Source organism: Sturnus vulgaris, chromosome 4 (genome assembly GCF_052056855.1).
Source record: "Sturnus vulgaris isolate bStuVul1 chromosome 4, bStuVul1.hap1, whole genome shotgun sequence".
NCBI classification, from domain to species: Eukaryota; Metazoa; Chordata; class Aves; order Passeriformes; family Sturnidae; genus Sturnus; species Sturnus vulgaris.
This window is the reverse complement of record NC_142246.1, coordinates 41,833,201-41,853,959: the sequence shown is the minus strand read 5'-3', so window position 1 is coordinate 41,853,959 and position 20,759 is coordinate 41,833,201. Positions and strand designations below refer to the sequence as shown.

The window sequence follows — 20,759 nt, the reverse complement described above, 5'->3', positions numbered from 1 at the left end:
GAATGTCTCAATTTTGTAACGAGTAACGAAACACTTATTTGATAGTTCAAAATTTGGAAAGTAGATCACGAGTATCAGACACTGATTTTAGTGAGAGGGTGCAACATTCTTAACAAATTTTACCTCTTTTCCTCTGTGTTTCCATGTCTACACCTGATTTATTTGATCATCAACATATTTTTGACCTGTAGTTTTATAGGCATTGTCTGTATTTCAATTAAGGGATTGGAAGGCTACAAAAGACTGTCCTCTGGAATGTTTCCTAATTTTATTTTGTTACAAAGTACTTAAGTGTAATGTTTCCATATGTATTGCAGCATTCTGTATCCTAAATAACCTGAATGATAGGCTGCCATTATAATTATTATCATTTTCATTTCTTTATGACTCATTTCCTTAAAGTGAAGCTGTGACCAGTTGGTCATTTATTTAAGGAGAAATATTGTTAATCTGTCAATTCCATCATGATCTAAGAATGCATGAAATTAATTCTCCTTGCATCTACCCTTATACTTGCTTAGTATATTTTTAAATCATGCTTGGGATACTACTGGATTTTTTTTTACATTAAAAATTCACCAAAGCTGTAGACTTTTTAAGCCCATAGTCTCTTTTAATCAGTGAGCGATATGTATTTCAATTTACTGAGCAGTTGATTTTCTTTTAATTTATTTGAAAGGCCACCTTACATAATTCTAAATGCAAAAATAAAGTTGTTTTTTTTTTTCTATTGAAGGATTGAAATTTCTTGTGAGCTGCTGCAATCTTTTTGCTCTGTTTCCAGGAAGACAACTTCAATAAATGTCAGATGTAGAATGCCATGACATACAATGACATTGCTGCAGCAAAGCTTGTAGACTTGTCACATGTGCCTTAGACCTTTGTCACGAAAACTACCTGGGGAAAAAGAAAATCCAGTATGTTTTTCATTTACTTTTACTTTCCTCCCCAGAGTGATCCATTCTAGACACCATACCTAATTCTTTTCTCTAATATATTAAGCTAAATGAAGACTGAAAAGATCAGTGTCATACCTGTAATAGTGTTGTCCTTGTTGAAGCAAAGAGGCTTTCGCCTGAGAATTGTGATGATTCAGCATTGGGTACTTATTCTGGAAGAGTAATTTTTCGTTGATGTGTTTTTTTGGGTTGATTTTTGCTTGCTTGCTATGGCGGTTTGTATAAATTTCCTGAAATAGTTCCCTGTCAGGACCTGGATGGCAGGGATCAATCGATGTCTGATTTTTAATATTGACAGTAAACAGCCTGGCCCTTCTGTGCAGCCAGGCTGGGCCAGGCAGGCCCTGTCCCATTTGGGCTGGGCCCCAGTGGTTGCTAGTCAGGGGGAAGGGAGGCCATTGCCTGCTGAGATCCTGGCTGCTTCCTTCTCCCCTCAGTGCAGCCGGACCAGCCTGTGGCTGGGCTGGAATGCTGCCACTGCTGAGTTTCACCAGAAACCACCACGCAAGGGGGAAGGGAAGCCATCAACCCATGGGTGCTGCCTCTGAGTTCTAGCCTGGCTGTTGAGGTCCTAGTCCCCCATCCTCAGACCAGCCCCACTGTTCCAGCCCAGGCCCCTGCTATTCTGGCCCAGGCCCCCAGTGGAGCCACCAAAAACTCTCCACTCTAAACAGCTCTGGCCAGGATCCAGCAGGGATCACAGACCATCTGCAGGCCTTGGGCAAGGTATTAACTCTTTCACTGCACAGAATGAGACTTGCAGGCACTTTGTTCTCTGTCTCAAGTGAAAGAAAAGGACTGAGATGAAGATACATGCAGAAACAGCACGAAACCATTGAGGTCAGACAAAGGGAAGAAGTCAAGGTCCCAGATGGAAGGGATTGATGCCTCACTCTTGGACTGAAATTTCTCTTTTTAAAGCTATGGAGAAGAGACACTTGTTTCCCTAAAACTCATAGAAATGTATTATGGGGTGGATGAAAGGTTCTAACTGTAGATATGAGCAAGAGACATTTGTGCTAAAGTAAGCAGATGTTAAAATGGTTGTGATTGCATGAGAAGTTTGAATAGAAAGAAGACCCCTTGGTCCTCAGGGAAGAGAAGAAGAAAGACCTCTGTTTTCAAAGATGAAGAGAGCTTTTGTTTGAACTGTTATAATCCTTAAAGTGTGCCCCATAAATTGACATAGTCCTCGATAACAACTGTGGGAAGACTGGAAGTCGAGGAAGGGATTTTTACGCAGTGATCAGATTTCCATTCTCCCGGGCAGCTGACTCACGGTGACATCGAGGCCATGAGAAAACTGCTTCTTGTGGAGAAATCTCCATAGACTGAAGAGAAGTCTTCTCTAACAAGTAAATTAGTGAAAGACTATTTTTAGAGATAATAAACTGACTGATTTGTTTCTGTACGTTGTCAGTGTGAAAAAAAAGAAGTTGTGGGGGGAGGAGAAGTGTTCTGAAAGTTTTATTCTGATTCCTATTATTTTTTCTTATAGTTTCTAGTAATAAAGTTTTTTTCTTTGTACCCTTTAGAGTTTGAGCCTGTTTTGCCTTCTTCCTAATCCTATCTCACAGCAGGAAATGAGTAAATAATTCTAGTGGGTGCTTTAGCCGGGAAATATCATATTGGCGAACCAAAACCACTACACTAAATTGGTGTTTCTGCCCAGTTGAATCAAAACTGCGACACTTGCTTTTTTGTTTTCTTTGTTTTGTGTGTGGTGGTGGTTTTGTTTGGCTTATTTGAATTTTCACTGTTCTGATATATCTAATTCCTTCAGTTTCTGTGTATTCAATGTTATATTCCCTTTCGGGAATGAGAATATTGTGTCTTCTCAAAATTGTATTAAAGCCTAGCATCAGTCACTTGGAACAAATCTCAGTGATTTCTGTCTGGAGAAGCAGCACAGACATGGATCACATTTACTCCAATCTGTTGTGTAGTCTGAAGTTATATATAAATACCTTAAGGGTCAATTTGGTCACTCATGAGGTTGTCAAAGGAGCTTGAATGACAACAAGCACCATTTAAATATCACCAGCTGCCTCCAGACAATTGCAGAGACATCCATCTAGTGCTGCTGTCCATGAATCTCTGTGCCTTCACTGTGGCATGCTAATATTAGCCAAGGGAGAAAGCTTAAGTTACACCTTGTGTCCTACCTTTGGGAAGGGGAGCTTTCACAGTGAGCTCATGCCTCATACTTCAGGAGGGGTGAATGTTACAGTGGGTGGGACAACCAATCCTTTGAATGGATTTAGAGAGAAAGGGAGAGTTTGACCCCTGCAGAGTACCTGATTGGGACATTTTCCAGTGTTTTAGGACATGAATGTCCTCAGGAGCTTTCTAAAACTGTTTTCTCCTCTGGGGGTAGGCTATGGAAAAGCATAAATGTAAGCAAGCATATTTTAAGCATGTTTATATCAGTAGGTACTACCTTGATGCCAAGCTGGTGATCAGTCTCTGAGGTTCACAGCACACCTCCTCCAGGTTTTGTTTCATTTTTTTTGTGGTGTATATATATACATACATACATATATATGTATACATCAAGTGTTCTACATTTATTTTACAGGCAATTGAAGCACTTTTTCTACTGTGGAAAAATGAGCATAATGTAAGGCTGGCATACCTGACCTTTTTAAGCATGACTTTACATGACTTTTCCCTGTAGAGTCACCATGGTAACACCTATCTTTTTCAAAGTGATAGTTGCATTTACTAATAGCAGCTATTTATACCTGTTAGCAGAGGGGAAACAAGTGTGTCACTAAATAAAACCTTATTTGCACACTCCAGATGTTCAATAAAACCCAGTTTCCTATATAACTAACATTCCTTGACTTTTGTGATTTTTCATTTGATTTATCCTACTAATTGTTTAAAATCCTTGTTTTTACCTTGTGCATCCTTGTTTCCAGAGCACCAGCAGTTTAAATGACTAAGGGTCTGTTCTCTTTCTGTTACACAAGAGGCAATGTCTCTTTCACCTATTATATGTGTATTTTTAAGTGTGTAAAAATTTAAAGAACTTGCTTGCAGTGCAGTGACAACTACATGCTTACTCAGTAGTAAAATTTTAAACTATTAATTATTTTAATTGCAAACCTTATTTTAAAAATTAGTTGAGTTTTTCTATCAAACCGAAGATATGGTATTAATTTCTAATTTACTTTTAGAGATGAGTGATGCTGGAAAATGATGTAGAACAAGACGGTAGAATGCAGAATTAATATTCTTGTCATCTCCACAAATTAATGTGAGGTTTTTAAATTGTATAAGATGCCATGCTGGAGGGATTTTAATTCGTGATATCTATTTTCTTGAGTTTCTGCATTGTACAGCTTAGATGTCTTTTGTCCTTGGACTCTGTGTATAAATAGCTTCCTGTAATATTTACAGAAACTTTGTATGGCAGCCACATTCATGTGTAGTAAGGGTGGGGTCTCTGCTGTGGATTTCATAAAACTGTTTCTCAGTCCTTGAGAATTTTGTCATCCTTACTTGATTCTCTCCTCTCCCTGCCATTAAAATAATTTGTTTATTTTAATTAAATATTATAATTGCAATGCCATTAGCTCAGCTTAGAATAAAAAAGAAAAGCATATCCCCTGGTGGGCAAAACAGAGGCAGATCTCCATTGCATATATTCAGTGATGGCGTGGGGGTTATATGTGGCTTAGAATAACAAATGAGTTCATGCATCTGTTTAATATAGTATTTTGAAGAACAGGAGAGAATGTACAGGTTTTTTTTAAAAAAAGGGTTCCTAGCCAACGGCGATCCTGTAAGAAAAGATGGAAGTAAATATGAGAGAACAGAAAAACTAAGTAAAGAAAATGTTTTTTTATAAATCTATAGAACAGATATCACAGGATAGTTAGGATTAGAAGGGACTGCTGGAGCTCATCTAGTCCAAATCCCCTGCCAAGGCTGGGTCTCCTTGAACAGGTGACCCAGGAATTCTTCCTGTTAGGTTTTAAACATCTCCAGAGAAACGACTCCACAGCCTCCTGAGCAGCCTGTTCCAGTGCTGTAAAGAAGCTCTTCCCCATGTTGAGGTGGAACTTCTTGTGTTTTAGTTTATGGTCATTACTCCTTTTCCAGTCTCTGGGCACCACTGAAAAGAGTCTGGCAGCACTTTCTGGACACCCACCTTTGAGATATTTAAGTGCATTAATGAGTCCCCTCTCAGACTTTTATTCTCTGAACAGGCCCGGCACCTTCAGTCTCTCCTCCAGTCTCTCCTCATAAGAGAGATGCTTCAGACCCCAAATCATCTTTGTGACCCTCTGCTGTACCCTGTCAGTAGCTCCTCATTTTCCTTGAATTGCAGGGACTAGAACTGGACACAACACTCCAGATGTGGCCTCACTAGGGCCAAGAAGAGTGGCAGGACTGATTCTCTTGACCTGCTTGCTGCACCCTTCCCAGTGTACCCAAGGATGGCATTGGCCCTCCTGGCCCCAAGGGCACTGATGGCTCATGGACATCTTGTCATCCCCCAGGACTCCCAGCTCTTTCTCTGCAGAGCTGCTCTCCAGTAGATCAGGCCCTAGCCTGTGCTGGTACTTGGGGTTATTCCTCCCCACATGCAGGACCCTACACTTGTGTTTATTGAACCTCATTAGGTTTCTCTCCATCCAAGCCTTCAGCCTACCAAGGTCCTGCTAAATGGCAACACAGCCTTCGAGTGTATCAGCTTCTCCCACTCAGTTTTTTATCATCAGCAAATTATTCTGGATTATCCTGTAAGGTATCAAAATACGTTGATCTTGTGCCTCTGTAAAAAAATATTTTGTATTTTGTCATGGAACAATAATTAAAAGCCGAATTGTGCTGAAAGGAAACAGCCAGAGGGAATTCTTTAAAACAAAGTACATGAATGAACATTTGAGCCAGAGTTGCAGAACAGTCAGTGCCAAGACTAAGTGTTGCTGTGTCTGTCAAATTTGGGAATGTAAATGTCATGCCAAAAATGAAAGAAACCTTCTCAAAGAAGAAATTTCACTGATGCCAGAACTAACAGGAGTTCATTTAGATGCTTTGCAAAATCTCAGCAGGGTAATTAATGGTGACTATTTAGAAAATGTGAGAGTTGTAACTGTTCAAACTATTGGAGAAAAATGATCATCTGAAGATAATTCTTTCACTAAAGGCAATCTAATGACCAAGAAACTGAATATCAGTAAAGATTTTACCTTGAATATTTGACATGAAGCGACTTTTTATGGTTGATTTCCCAGATAGCTAGGAGTTAATAATGAGTAGGAAGATGTGACTGATATGAGTTTTGCATCTGTCTGCCTCTTGTGGATTTGGGGAGGGTGCTTGCCTCTGATTCTCTGCTTTTTTACTTTCACTTCTGGAACCTGGAAGAATATTAGGATTTAGGGAGGAGGGCAGGACAGTTGTGCATGGCTCTGTTTGATTTTTCTCCTCTAAAAGACATGACTTTTGAAATTCACAGAGGAGAAAAGCAGGGAATTTGGAAAGTTAGAACTTGAAATAACATGCAGGTAGAATTTCTGTCACGCAATATATATGTATTTTTTACTTCACAGCGGATTTAGTGTAACACATGAAAGAGACCACCATTGCAAAATACTGTTACTGAGATTGTTCTTGATTCTTTATGAGATTGCTCAACCTTCTCAAAGCAAATTGTTGGTCCATAATCACAGCTCTTTTGACCTTAATACAGTATATATGTGAATTTGTATAAAGATGACAACATGTGCATAATAGTAGTTGGTCTGGGTGTAAATACAACACTCTGAAATACTGTGCTGTGCCTTTTGGTACCTTATAGCTGGTTTACACTCATATTATAAATTTGTTGTTTTCCCACACCTGATTCCAGTACACTTAGACTATAATTTGGCTTTACATAAAAATCTAACATAAGGGAGCAAGTAGAAGAAGGAGTACAAAATAAAGTAGCACATTGGCAATTACTGTATCTACTTCCCTAATAATGAGTTTTCATTCTTCAGTGAACAGAGAGAAGTGAACTTAAAAATTAAAAACTTTTCAACTGTTGAAAAACATGGCTGCATCCACTGAAGAATAAAATCAAAGGAGATTCTTGAACAATCTCTCTCTGAAGGCTGCTCAGTCACAGCCTTGCTTGCAGAATACAGAACTTTGAACCCCTGCTCAGTTCTGGCAGCTGGCAGCAGTTTATAAGGCTGCATTTTAACCCTCCATCTGCCTTCCCAATGCTATCTTTGGTCTAGTTCCATGGTATCTCAAGGATTAGTTGTGTGCATACTCCAACAGCTTTGCATGTCTCTTGGCAATATCCAGCTTTAAACTTAATACAGTAGGAGGTCATTCTTCCCATTGCTATGCTTCTTATTTGTTTATATTTCATGCAGTCACTGGATCTGCCACAAGTTTTAAATTCTTCCATGACTGGTCGGCCAGCAAGAGCACATGTATAACTTACTGATAAGTGACACATTTTTGTCATTGTTTCCAGACTGGTGTAGTTTGCTAGGCCTGCCTTTTTGTGTTCTGTGGTAATCTCTTTCAGCTGCTGTATGCTAATGTGTCTTAATAAACTATTGCTTCAGACAAAATACCTGAATAATTTCATTATGCTTGTATAAACAATTATCTTGGTTGTTTTAACACTTATCTTTCTAAGTAGAGATGTTTTAAGGCACAGCTAAGGCGAGAAAGCAGTAAACCAGTTTTTCAGGGCTCAGAGTTGTAGAGTGTGGGTATGAGCCCACCACCTCCCTGACACCCATGCCCAGTGAGGATAATGGTACAAGAGTCACCTAAGGAAACTCAGAGTTGACATTGCCTTAAAAATTTCCATTGTGCGAGGATGTCTGTGAAATTTTATTTACTTGACTTTGTACTTACTAGAGAAAAAACAGGTATTTGTCCAAAGTAAAAAAGGGTAAATATCTTCTGTGATAGCTGCTATAAAGAGAGGTGTAAGGACATCACCAGTAATTTTGGCGCTGACCTAAGAAATAAAATAAAATATATAAGAATTGACTAATAATAAATATTCTGTTTCCATTTCACTTTTCAGAAGTCCTACGAACATAACACTGTAAAAATTGTACTGAATATTATCAAATAATTTTGAATAGGCTGTTACTTAAGCTCTGCTCTGACTCATATGGTACTTAATCAGAATGAAATGTGTCAAGAAGCTCTTAACTCTTGCTGATGTTGCCAATTGTTTTTCTAGAGTGTGCTTTAAACTTGATGACTTCTTGAAACACTGTTGCAGTTTTACTTTGTTCAAATTTATTTTAAGCCTGACAATGTCCCCCTCTAATTTGGATTTCTTCTCCAATAACTTAACACTAAATAAATGCAGTTGAGTCAGAATGGATAAACTAATCTTCCCCGCCATGGAATAGCAGTTTTTGGTTTAGTCCTGAACATGCACAGTCACACTTTGGGAATGACACTCACTCACTGCTAGCCCTTTCCAGAATGAAATAAGAAATTTCATTCCAAGATTTCTGAAACACCACTAGTCTCATGTGACTGTAAAAAAAGTAAAAGAAACGGTGCCTAATTAGCCAAAACATTATGTGTTACTCAAATTTTTTATGCATCTCATTTGCAATTCACACAGAAGGTTTCTGTGCGTTTTGCAGATTCCGTGGAGACTTTGCAGCCGATGCCTGTCTGTCCCACAGTGACAGCACAGAGCACAGTGCGCTCTGAGCACAGCCGGCAGACTGGAGGGCAGGGGTCACACTGTGCTGTTCACCGTGGTGGCCGCTGGGTGTCACTCTAGGAGCAGGCTTCGGCCAGCCGCGGAGCACGACTGTGGCAGCAGCGCTGGAGGCCTCGCACTGTTAGCTGCTTTGCACCAAATCAGCCTCTAAAGCAAAGATTATTTACCTTCTGTATATATAAAAAAATAATAATAATGATTCTAAAGTATAAACAGTGTTGTTAGCTTCCATCTCTGCATTCAGAATGTGAAACGCTGGGATGTAACAAAGGCATCAAAGGCATTTGTGTCAAGATGTTCTGTAAATGCTACGCACACTGCTAGGGAAAATTCCGCATCTACTCGTCAAATTTGCATGAGCTTTAATACAGCATTTGTGAAAATGTTAATATATATTTTTCAAAGACAATTTTGTGGGCAGCTGTTTTGAATCTGTACATAACTGACATTTTACAATTAAAGTACAGGAAGAATGCAGAGGCAGAATAACTTTTAGATGCAAAAAAAATATATATCTTTCCAGTTGTTCTTTTTTTTCCCCAAGTCATGTCCAATAGAGAGGGAAATCCTAGAAAAGGTCCATAACACCATGTAAGGCATCAGTATGGGCTTAGGTGGGTGTCACACTGAAGAAAGCATGCTGAATTCAGTGTTTAACATATGGTTTGGCTTGTTTTAAATCATTTTTAGGTGGGGTTCATCTGGAAGAATGAGCAAGAGGGTGCACTGGATATCTTCAAGAACAGAAACGGTAGCATGAAAAGAGCATGTGAAGAAAAGGAGATGAAAAGTTTAATGAATTGGAGTAAGGTCCATGGTACATAAGGCAATAAGGACAGACTTTGGTAGAGCAGAGAATTACTGTGCTTTAAAAGTGAAAATGTGAAACCTGAACTTAAAGCAGAAGTACACTGGAAGAAAACTGGGTTGCAAACAAGAGTAGGAGTTAGGATATTAGAGAGCACTTTCAATGTACTGTAATGAGGAAAAAAAAGTTATTATTTTGTCCTGTATGTTCCTGTTTATCTTCAGCTTTGTGTATTTAAGTGATAAAATACAATGAAGTTGAAAGCATTGGTGTCAATCGTAATAAATAAATCTGGAGACCCATGTAGAATGCTATTAAATTGCTGAGAAGTTTTTCAGGAAAAACTGGACTGGACTCATAGTGAGAATTTTCAAGAAACGTGTACCGTAATCTAAGGTAGTACTGGAATTATTGCTCCACGTCGCATATGATCCTTAAAAAAACCCCAAACCCTCCCTCCCTCCCTCCCCAAAGAAATGTTAGTTCCCATTTATTCCATTTGTCATTTATCCCTCAACAAAAATACTTAGGGTTTAAATTTTAAATATATTTGTATATAATTATATTAAAAGTCACATATTTAAATGTTTATTTCCTATATGGCACACAGAGATCTGTCAACTCCACATTGATCTACAGAATTAAGACCATTGCCCCTTGTCCTGTCACTATCTGCCCATATAAAATTGACTCTTCTTTTCATAAAACGCTTTTAGGTACTGGATGGTTGCATTGTGGCAATGGTTTCAAACTGAAAGAGGACAGGCTTAGATGAGGTATTAGGAAGAAAATTTTTACTGTGAATGTGGTGAGACATTGGAACAGGTTGCCCAGGGAAACTGTGCCTGCCACATCCCTGGAAGTGTTCCAGGCCAGTCTGGGGCCTTGAGCAACTTGATCTAGTGAATGGCATCCCTGCTCATGGCAGGGATGGGAATGGGCTGGAACTAGGTGATCTTTAAAGGCCTTGTCCAACTCAAGCCATACTATGATTCTATGAATACCCAGAGGCTGTCAGGGAGCAGATATTTTTGGTCTCAGTAAGTTGAGAGGAAGTTTTATGACGAGTTTATATGGTGCAGGGGGTTTAGGGTGCTGGTTGGAGAAGGGCAGACACATTTGCCTTCCCTGTGGAGGCTGATCCTCCTCCTGCCATCTTTGAGCTGAAATAGTTCTCATAATTAGAATTCCCAAATGCAGCTGGGTTGATGTAAATACTTTTTCTGAAGCAGTTGCATGACTTATGATTGTCCAACAACTTGTGAGTTACAAAGTTTGAGTTTTGGTTGGATGAGACAAAGGAGCATTATATTTTTCGTTATTTCACTATGGTTGCATTTCTAGTAGTGTCAGATCTTAAAAACGTGCCTCCTCCAATAGCTGTTTTAAAGACTGTCACATCTAAAGCCAGTAAGTTTTCCTCTGAAGGTGCTTCCACAAATAATATGGAGAAAGGTTCTTAAAGAACTTGGTTTCACTTTGAGTTGTTTTTACATTAGAAAATTAATAATTTTTAAAACCCACATTTCAAAAAAGGTTTGTGCCCCTATTCTTTGTACATTTCACCATTATTGTCTGCACCATGCCACCTAAGCATCAGCTCATATTGGGTTAATCAAGATGACTGATCTCTCATGTAGTGTTTTTCTTCCTCTTCCAACTTGCCTTCCAAATTTCTCTCCAGGAAGAAAATGGTGTGTATTATATTCTGTATGTATGTTGGAAAGGTCTTGCATACACATTGTGCAGTGTTAGACATGGCAAAGCCAAAGCGGTGTGTGAGTTTAATTCAGAAGAGACATTCCTTGCAGTAGTTGCTGATGTGAGGGAATGCTGATTTTAATACAGGCCAGAATCTGCTTTCTGAGGATTTTGGACATCTTATGTGATGGTTTGAAGGAAAAAGTCAGGAGACTCAAAACCAGCAGGATGGCAGCTGGAATAACTGTCATCTCTCAACAGCTGAAAGTAACAAAACTGATATAAACATACCAGTCAGGCAGGAGCCCAATGTCAGTGGAACCTGAGGGACAAGAAGCTGAATCAGCCAGGTGTGGCTGAGCAGTTTAAAATTCAATGGCACAGCACTGTGCTACCAGCTGCTCCAGAACCTTTCCTGTTCATGATAGCATATACCTCTGCTTCAACTAGCTTGTTTTAATTAAGGTATGAAGTAATTTAAGTATTTCTTTGGCAAAAGCAATATGATCAGTGATTGTGAATGATCTAACTGCTGCTATTTTCCAAGTTTTAGAGTTCTATTAAAAATCACTTTATGTAATTTCTAATCACTGCTTTAAAGATTGTCACTTCTTTTGCCAATTAAGTTGCTTACTGAAATAATGCCATCAAGAAAATACAAACTACGTCCATTCAATGGCTACAGATAAGAGACTGGAGATGGATTTCAGATATTAAAATTAAAATTAAAATTGGTGTTCTTGTTCCTTCCAGGTTTTTTAACATTTTTAGTGTGTTCTGCTGGATGCATGCCACCTGTTTGGGAGTGAAAGCATTTGTCAGCTTTGTTTTGCCAGGGGTTATAATAATACACAGTTCATCCAGACCTGTTGGTGTGTCTCTCAACCACCTTTCCTTTGCAACAGAGTATTTATTGACTTATACCTGCCTGAGGGAGCTTCTTCCCAGAAGCTGTCACGGGCAGTACAATTCCCACCTGGACTCTTTGCAGGCTGATCCTTGACAGGAAACACTCCTTAGCCTCTGGATGCTGTTGAGAACTTCAGTTTTCTTCTGATTCGTATCTCATCTTCCTCTTCCTCCCCACCCTAGCTCTAGACAGGCTAAGCAATAAAACAGAAGGATCTATATATCAAATGTTTGCAAACAGGATTTTAGGTTACAGATTGAAAATAAAGATATTTGTGAAAATCTTTAAATTGGAATTTTGTTTTACAGCTCAGATTCATAGCTGCCTGTGTTTCTTACTCTTCTTTCTACCCCAGCATCAGTGCTAGGAATTCAGTGTTCTGTTAACACCTTATTTCACAATGATTTCAGTTGCTTCTGAATTTTCTTCCAGTGCCTCTTTCTGTCTAAGTGGTTGTCCTGGGGTACAATGCAAAAATGTGTATTCTATCACCATCTGTTAAAATGTGGGAGGGGTGGTGATCCTTATCTCTGTGGGAGATATCCTCTGCTGATGTGCCATCTGATAAGATGGGGGGATGATCATCGTTATCTATTCACAACCCATCCCTCCTCCAAAAGATATATTCTGTTAATGGGCCATTAAGTCCTATTGTGTGACTGATAAGATTACATCACCCCATTGGGAGATGCCCCAACCAGGGGCAGGAGCCAAGCCTTTCCTACCTAGATAAAAAACTGGGGTTTGGGACCCGAAGGCAGACCTTTCTACTGGATCCCAGAGGAAAGTCAGACCTTTTTCCACATCATTGCTGGATCTTCGGAGGAAAACTGCACCTTCTACAGGAGCACTGCTTCAACAGAACCACATCTGTCATCCAGGAGGACTGCAGCCACCATTTATACGGACTGCTACCAACACCCTGACTGACAGGGTGTCAGGTTCTATTTCTGACTGTGTTGGTGGTTGTTTCTTTTATATTATTGCATGTATTTTATTTTTTTCTCTTTTCTCCTATTAAATTGTATTACTGACTTGGAGTCTCGCACTGGTTTTACTTTCAAACCAACACAGTGGTAAATTTTAGAAAATTGATGAATTGCCATGAAAAAAAAAGACAGTTAGAAAGAGAAAAGCTGGATACTTGGCAGTGAATTCAGCTACCTCAACTGATACTCAGTTTACTGGGCTTGAAGTGAAACACTTTTGACCGGATGGTTCCTAAAGAGCTACTCATGTTTTAGCCAGTTCAAGGGATTGCACAGCAGCTGTTCACTTTGACTTAGTAGTTTTATATATATTAAATGTCACCACACACATAATACATATTCTATGAAGTCTGTGATTTTTAAACAAATACCAAATTTGTTTTGTGAATACATAAGATCTTTTTGGCACAGATAACTGATGTAGCCACATATTGTTGGCTTAGATGTATCTATGCGATCTGGTCTTATTTTAAAGTGTGTTCCCAGTGTGTCTTCTTAATCCTGTATTGGAGAAAAAGAGTTTGTTTTTATTTTTATATCTTTTATAACAAGTTTTGCTAAACAGTTTACAACAGGGGTTACAACAGGTCTAATTACACTATTGTGTTCTTAACGAGACAGAAAAATGGTATATTGCATACAAGTAGTAATTACTGCAAGACTTAGAAGATATACTTGAAAAAAGATCCACTGGTAATGGCTTAAAATATTGTAGCTGCTGCAGAGTTTGCTTTTGATGTTAACTTGGGTATCTATTCATACACAATACATCTAGTTACTGAGTCTGACTTTAGTAGTTGTCTTGCTTATGATGTTGAACAAACAAAACAGAGAAAAAAATACCACAATTTTTTGAAGTTTACTTTCAGTCTTGGTTTTGTTTGTTTGGTTGGTTTTTTCCCTTTTTTTAAAGGAATAATGTTGAAAATCTAAGAACTATAGGATTTCAATGTGTTATCTTGAGCTACGTACTGCTGAAGCTGACTTTCACCATCCCTCTATCTACCATTTTCAGTGTGGAACATCTTCAGAAGACTGAGGGAGGGGGTGGGGGAGCCAGGGGAGATGGGGGGGAATCTTAGTTTTGCCAGAAGAGAATATTCTCCACAAATATGTGCCTATATAGAGGCACAGAGAGAAACATCTGCTGCTTCCACAGTGATATCATTCTTTTCTTGAATGCTTATGGACCACAAGGACCACAGAAAAAGGGAGGGAGTATAGGCAGGCCCAATTAAGACTTAATTGCCATATTTAGGCACTGTCTTTAACTCAGGAGCACTAGAAAGTGAAGGAACTGAAAGTCTTACCTTCTAGGTAAAAAAAATTTCCTTGTTTCTTTCTGGTAATATGAGACCCTGCATCTATGCATTCATAGGCTGATCCCTTCTTAAAAGACAGAAGTTTGTGGGATTTCCTCAACAGGAGAAATCTCTATTTGTAGTTGCTAATTGTTACATGGGATGGGATGCTCCTGGTAATACAGTGTGGGGCAGTGTTTTGAGTATTGACCGTCTTTAACTCTGCTCAAATATATTTGAAAAAGAGAGTGTATATTCACATGCAACTTGAAGCATAAAAATGAATCCAATGGTGACCACCTGTCTCTATTGGAAAAATAAAAATTATAAACACCAGAAAATTATCTCTGTCCATCTGCCTTGTTTTTTAGTGTCAGGCACCAATGAGAAACTGATAACTCTTCTAGTAAGACCTGGTGCTTGAGAGAAGCTAAAACAGAATTATTTCTCCTTTCTTTAGTTCTTAAGACAATACTCAGGTCATGTAACAGAAGACTAAAGCATGGACGTTTGTGCTTGTTGGGAAAACAATGTTTCATGAAAGTCTTTCTCTCTCTTCAGATACAAGTTAACTAAAAGTTAGCTAACGAACCTATGCAATAAAGTTACATTCAAATAGTATAGAAAATAGTTGCATTTAGTGATAATTAATACTGTGTAAATATTCCCAACAATTAACTAAGATATGAAAATCTCTTTGTTTAAATATTACTTGGTATGGTCTTAGTTTGCTTAGCTCTCTCCAAGGCTTTCACTTCTATCTCCAGCAAACAGCCAGAATCAATATGCACTCTAATATTGTTGGATCTGCACTTCCAACACAGAAATTTACTGCTGCTCTGACATGATTATAGCAATAATAAGAGGTCTGTGTGTTCATGGTTGTGCAATTCATGCCTTTCATGGTTGATTTTGCCCTAATCCCGCTAAGTGCTGTGCAATATTTGTAGAGAGTTACTGAGTGACTGGAAAGCAACAAGTTCAGTTACATGTAGCTCCATTTTGGAATTGATTTAGTTATCTGTAGATATTAAGTGAAGCTTTATTGAGGGTAGTATAGGTCTCCTTTGAGGGTTAATTGTCTAGCAACATAGAAATTCTCAGTGGCACTCATTTTATTTTTTTCTTTTAGAAGATTACAAATTCCTAATCATTTTGTACCACCACCTTTTTCTGTTTCTATTGGAACAATTACTGTAGTTCATCATACTTAGGAGCATGGAGTTCCATTAGTTTCACTGACTGACTTTTCTCAAATATCTGTAAAAAATCATAGAAATTCTCTCAGCTTTGACACTCTTGGCAGCAATCATGGCACATGCACAAGGTCAGTTATAATACTTTGGAAATGAGGCCTGGAACATTTCTTTAAATTGTGCTGTAGAAGTCTACAAGAAATATCATATCTCACAAAATATTTGAAGACTTGGTTTTAGAGACTATAGTTGCAAATCATCAATTTCTGTGTCTGAGGTGTGGAGGACCTAGATCTGATTCTAGAACCACATATTTTCTCCACACTGTTTTAGCAGACCACTGATTTTTAAATTTCAGGTACAAAGCAGTAAGGTATATATCAGAGTGAGGGTGAGAAGAACTTGATCAAAACCTTATGTAGAAAGGCAGCCGTAGTTTATGACGTTGAAAATAACAAAGGAAATACACAATTAAATAGGGCTGATCAAGATTTATTTCTTGAACTTGAGTGGGTTTTGTTAAATTAAAGTCACCACTGGAATATTAGGAAAGAATTTTGGGCCTGTAGGTTTTAGTATGCACTGCCATGTTGGTAAGTTCTCTGACACTTGATTGGAACCATACACATCTGATTTGTTTAGTTTTTGTTTGGGTTTTTTTTGTTTCTTTGTTTTCCTTGCTATGATCACTTGTGACTGAGACAAAATATGTTCTTCAACATCACTGATTGTTTGATTAAAACAATTATAAGCTAGGTATTGCTTTCCTCCATGTATTCTGCATCTGTGCATAACATGTTTTTCTGGCATAGATCGTAGAGCTGCTAAAATTCTAAGTCCGAAAATCAATGTTTAGGAAAAATAATGATCAAGACGTAAAGATTCTTATTAGGGGAGAGGGTAGATACAGTGAGGGAACAGAATTATTACCCTTTATCTCTAGAAAGCTGTTAAATTTTCAAACAGCTTGATGCATTCTTTGACTTCCTATGTATATATTTTGGTTACAGAATAGAAACCTACACAGTTGTCTTTTACAATTAATTTTTTTAACTTCCCAATGAGGCCAAAAACTTATTTTGTTTCTTTGCCAGGAACTAAATAGATAATTCTGAAGATTAAACTTCTGTGAGTATACTGGAATAAAAACTGGCTTGGTTAAATGGAAGTTGAATCGTGCATTCCCCCTAGTCATTGGAGACTTAATATTTTTCTATAGGTGATGTAATTTGTATGACTCGTTAAAGAAACTTATGATATGACCATTTTGGTTATAGAGAATCTGGAGTTCAGTAACTTAGGACTTTCAAAATAAAACACAGCTTTATACCGTAATCCTCATTTCAAGGCACTAAACCAGATGGGGAACACTGAATTTGTCTGTAGTTATTGCAAACATTTATGTGATGGGATGGGTAGCTTGTTCCTGCAGACCACAGTACCATTCTGGCACCTGCAGACAATGGCATTGACACTTGTTTAGGGACAGGTAATAACACTGATTTCATTTTGTGCTCATACACCAATACCATACTATGCATAAAAAATTTAAAAAGCTAAAATTCTCCCCTCATCAAGTACCATTCTCTGTTAGTTCAGCTGTGTCCTTTTACAAGCTGTCTTTAGTGCTTTCATTGGTTGTGTTCTTAAAAGGCAAACACTGCTCCCTTTGGAGGCAGTTTCATAATCAATAGACTTCATTACAGGCAATGTTTTCCCTCACTTTGTTCGTTTTATTAACCCTAAATGACTCTTGCAATCTCTCAGGAATCTAATCCCTAACTCTCTTTGGAACACTTCCATTCCTCAGCCCCCACCCTTATCCTATATAGTTTGGAGATACCACACAATGCCTCCTAGCAAAAACTTTCAGGAATTAACTTCTCTTTTGCACTTTTAAACAAAGAGTGCACTTAATCATTCATCTGATATACTTGCCAAAGCTATTGCTTTTTTTTTCCTTAATGACTTTGTTTCCTATTCTCTTTTATTTCCTGGTCCCATTAGGAACAAAAAATATCCTTTTTTTCCCCCCAAAATGTTTGGGAGAATAGAATTGTTCATAGTGTTCATAGGACTAGGTTTGAAGGATGCAAGAAACATACAGCTGTGAAGGATGTTAGATTTCCAATTGCCTTCCTACCCAGCACTTAAATGAGAGCGATACAAAGGATAAACTGATGCAATATAGTGGAACACAAATTAACATTTTTATTTCATATTCTTATTTGCATTATTTGATGGAATGGATCCTTTTACAAGAACAAGACTAACAGGAAGTGATCCAACATTGGTATGAAGTGAGAGATTTTTATTTTTTCCCTCAGTAGGGTATGAAATACACATAGTAATGCAGGCATGTATGTGAGGATTAGCTCAAGCCAATATGCCTCATTTTATGAAAGATCTTTAAAAGGTGAATCCTGAGGCAGTTTGACACAAAAGTGCTGTGAGGAAGGTGAACATTAAACAATTTACTTTTCAATTAGAATACATTTATTACTTATATGGGCCAAAATATTTGCAGGAACACATTGAAACTCTCGTTCTTTCTATAATTTGCCTTAAAAGCATATCTCAGTATAATCTTATTAATGACTTCTGCTCTTTAAAAGTATTTTTAAACCAGAAGACAGTATATCTTTTCAGATGGTAGGAAAGATGGTGTTTTCTATGGTAGAAAACAGCTAAAATTGGAAACTCAAATCCTTGAATGTTCACCAAGATGGAATAAATTATTGGCCTTTCCTTATTTTGTAGTTAGAATGTAAACATTGAACCCTGTGAGAGATAAAAGTATGAGAAAATGAAAAAGCAGATTTCTTTCATTCTACTTGCTTCTGATCAAGTCAGAAAATGGCATAAGCTATTTGTGGGCTGGCAGAGTAGGAAAAAAAAACCAGTAAATGAACATGATGATGATGTCTGAAATATTGCATAGTTGCCACAGACTTATCATGACAGTTTTTCAGAAGAGGGCAAGCAGCTGCCTTATTCAGCACTGCCAGACAGGGCCATACCCTATAAACTCTGCTGCTTAAAATCAGATTCTGCAGGTTTTTTTACATAAAAGCAGTAGTAATTTTTTATTCTTGTAACTCGTTAAATTATTTCAAAAGCAACATTAAATCCTGCAGATGAATTAAAATAAACTGTCCCTGCTCACTCTGTATTCTGAAGTACTCATACCCCAGGACCCAAAGGGATGATCAGCACAGGATTCTACCTGTACTTTTCAGTGCCCTGAGGTTATGACTATTTATTAAGAACCAAGCCTATTTCATAATTTACTGCTTTCTCAATGAACAGATAAAAGTCTAGAAGCATAATTGTATTTCGCGTGATAAAGAGAATTATGATTACCAAGTTTCTACTATATTCCCAATTAAGTCCCAATATTTCCTGCTAATTTCAGTTTCCGTCTTGCTTAGAAATATGGATAAGCCTTATCTTGCTCAAATATTTTCTGATTTTTTTTCAATGGGCAGGAAGGGGAAAATGTTAAGATATGCCTTTATTGTGGGATTTAATGCTTAGACCATTATTCCAGAAGTCAGTTGTGACTTTTCCTTCAAAGACCAATCTGATCCTCATTGACTGAGTTCGAAAGGTCACTCAAGATCCTGCAGTAAGTACACTGTGTGCATTGATCCAGTTCATGAACTTGTACAAAATATGATTCAGTGTGCATGCTCCCATGAAATACATGATTAATTGCGTGGAAAGTCTTCACCCTGAAATTTGAACACTGCTGTGTGATGCAGAAAGAACATTTTATCTCTCTGTGGGCTAATAATTTATTTAGAACTTAGAAAAACATATGTTTGAGGACAGCACATGACCATGGCTCATCCAGCCATGGGACATTAGCATTTCTAAAGAAGTGGAAGCAGTTTATATTCCAAAAAATAATATAAACCTTCAAGCTGTTCTGTGAATAAAGAATTGATACAAGTTTTAGATAGTCCTAGTTTAGTTCTGGGAAGAACTTGAGCTTTTTAAATGGAGGTGGAAAAAAAAGAAATGGAGAGGTTGAGAGGAAGAAGTGTTTGTGCACAAACAGCTTCTGCTTGCTGATAGCAAAATTGAAGAAAAAGCTCTTGCAATACATGTTACATGACTGAAAAACATCAGAGCAGCTTTATAGTTTAGTACACAAAGTGAGAGACCATGGGATATGATCCAAAAAACTTAGCTTCATTTTTTTTATTTAATACCCTTGGTGTACCTGCCTTTGCAACGCCTTGTATATGTTTAGGATTGCTAATGAATAGTTGATTCTTTTCCCAATCCCTTATGTAAGGTTCCTTCAGAGTAAGAGTAGTACACACAATTCTATTTTACTCAATGAGATGTTTAAAAAAACCAAAACAAACCAACCAACATCAAAGAAAAAAGCAAAAGAAAAGGGAAATAAATAATGGATAGTTGAATAACTTTTATAGAGATCTAAGAAAATTCTTGTTGTTATGCAGAAGAGATTTTTTTGTGAAGCTGGAAAGACAGGTATGGGCATTCATAAATCTATTTCTGAGGCATTTGTGGTGATCAGAAATATATTTGTCATAAAAATCATAAATGGAAAGAACAATAAAATATTCTTTTCATTTCTGAATTGCAGGAAGAAAGAAAGATTTTTTTGAGGGTTTGTTTGTTTTCAACTTTCACTTTTAGCCAGACTATTTTTGTCCTAGACTATTGCCTTACAGATAAGCTTGATTCCAGAAGGGAAAATTATGATTTATTTATTCTTGACCCAGGCATTGGACTGTCACATAAGCCATCTAGAGACTGCAGCTGATCACTTATCTAAGGTTTATATCACTTCTAAGAATATTTATTCTAGTCCAGAGGGAGTAAGGCACTCATCTGCAAGCTACTTCTTTAAGAAGCACCTTCTCTCGATCATTTTGACAACTGTAGTATCAACTCTGTTCTTATAGCCCACCATTATAACTGAATGCTCCATTGTTCAAAGCAAGATGATAAATATGCTAGTTGTAATGTTACAGCACTTCTGATTGCCCTGCTTATTGGTAGCTTGTTCCATTCCACCTGATAGAGGAAGAGGAAAAAAACTTTAAACAGGCGTGTTTTCCATCAAGTCATACCAGATTAAATAAATCCTGTTTTGAAGTTTATTTAGTAGTCATCATCTCTGGTGACACTAGAAATGCA

The 20,759-nt window shown here is 37.7% G+C and overlaps 2 long non-coding RNA genes across 7 annotated transcripts in view; both read left to right on the top strand.

Annotated features, from left to right (window-relative positions):
• Positions 1–2,493, top strand: part of LOC148223970 (uncharacterized) — an 82,914-nt gene extending 80,421 nt beyond the window's left edge. For 5 of the 6 annotated variants that reach the window (XR_015803208.1, XR_015803205.1, XR_015803207.1 and 2 more), the window contains one exon: positions 737–2,493. This is a non-coding gene — a long non-coding RNA (uncharacterized LOC148223970). The remainder of the gene's footprint in view (positions 1–736) is intronic. The other variant, XR_015803209.1, reaches the window with a different exon arrangement.
• Positions 1–13,130, top strand: part of LOC148223969 (uncharacterized) — a 134,416-nt gene extending 121,286 nt beyond the window's left edge. Inside the window, exon 2 of the long non-coding RNA XR_015803212.1 lies at positions 9,367–13,130. This is a non-coding gene — a long non-coding RNA (uncharacterized LOC148223969). The remainder of the gene's footprint in view (positions 1–9,366) is intronic.
• The last annotated feature ends 7,629 nt before the right edge of the window (positions 13,131–20,759 follow it).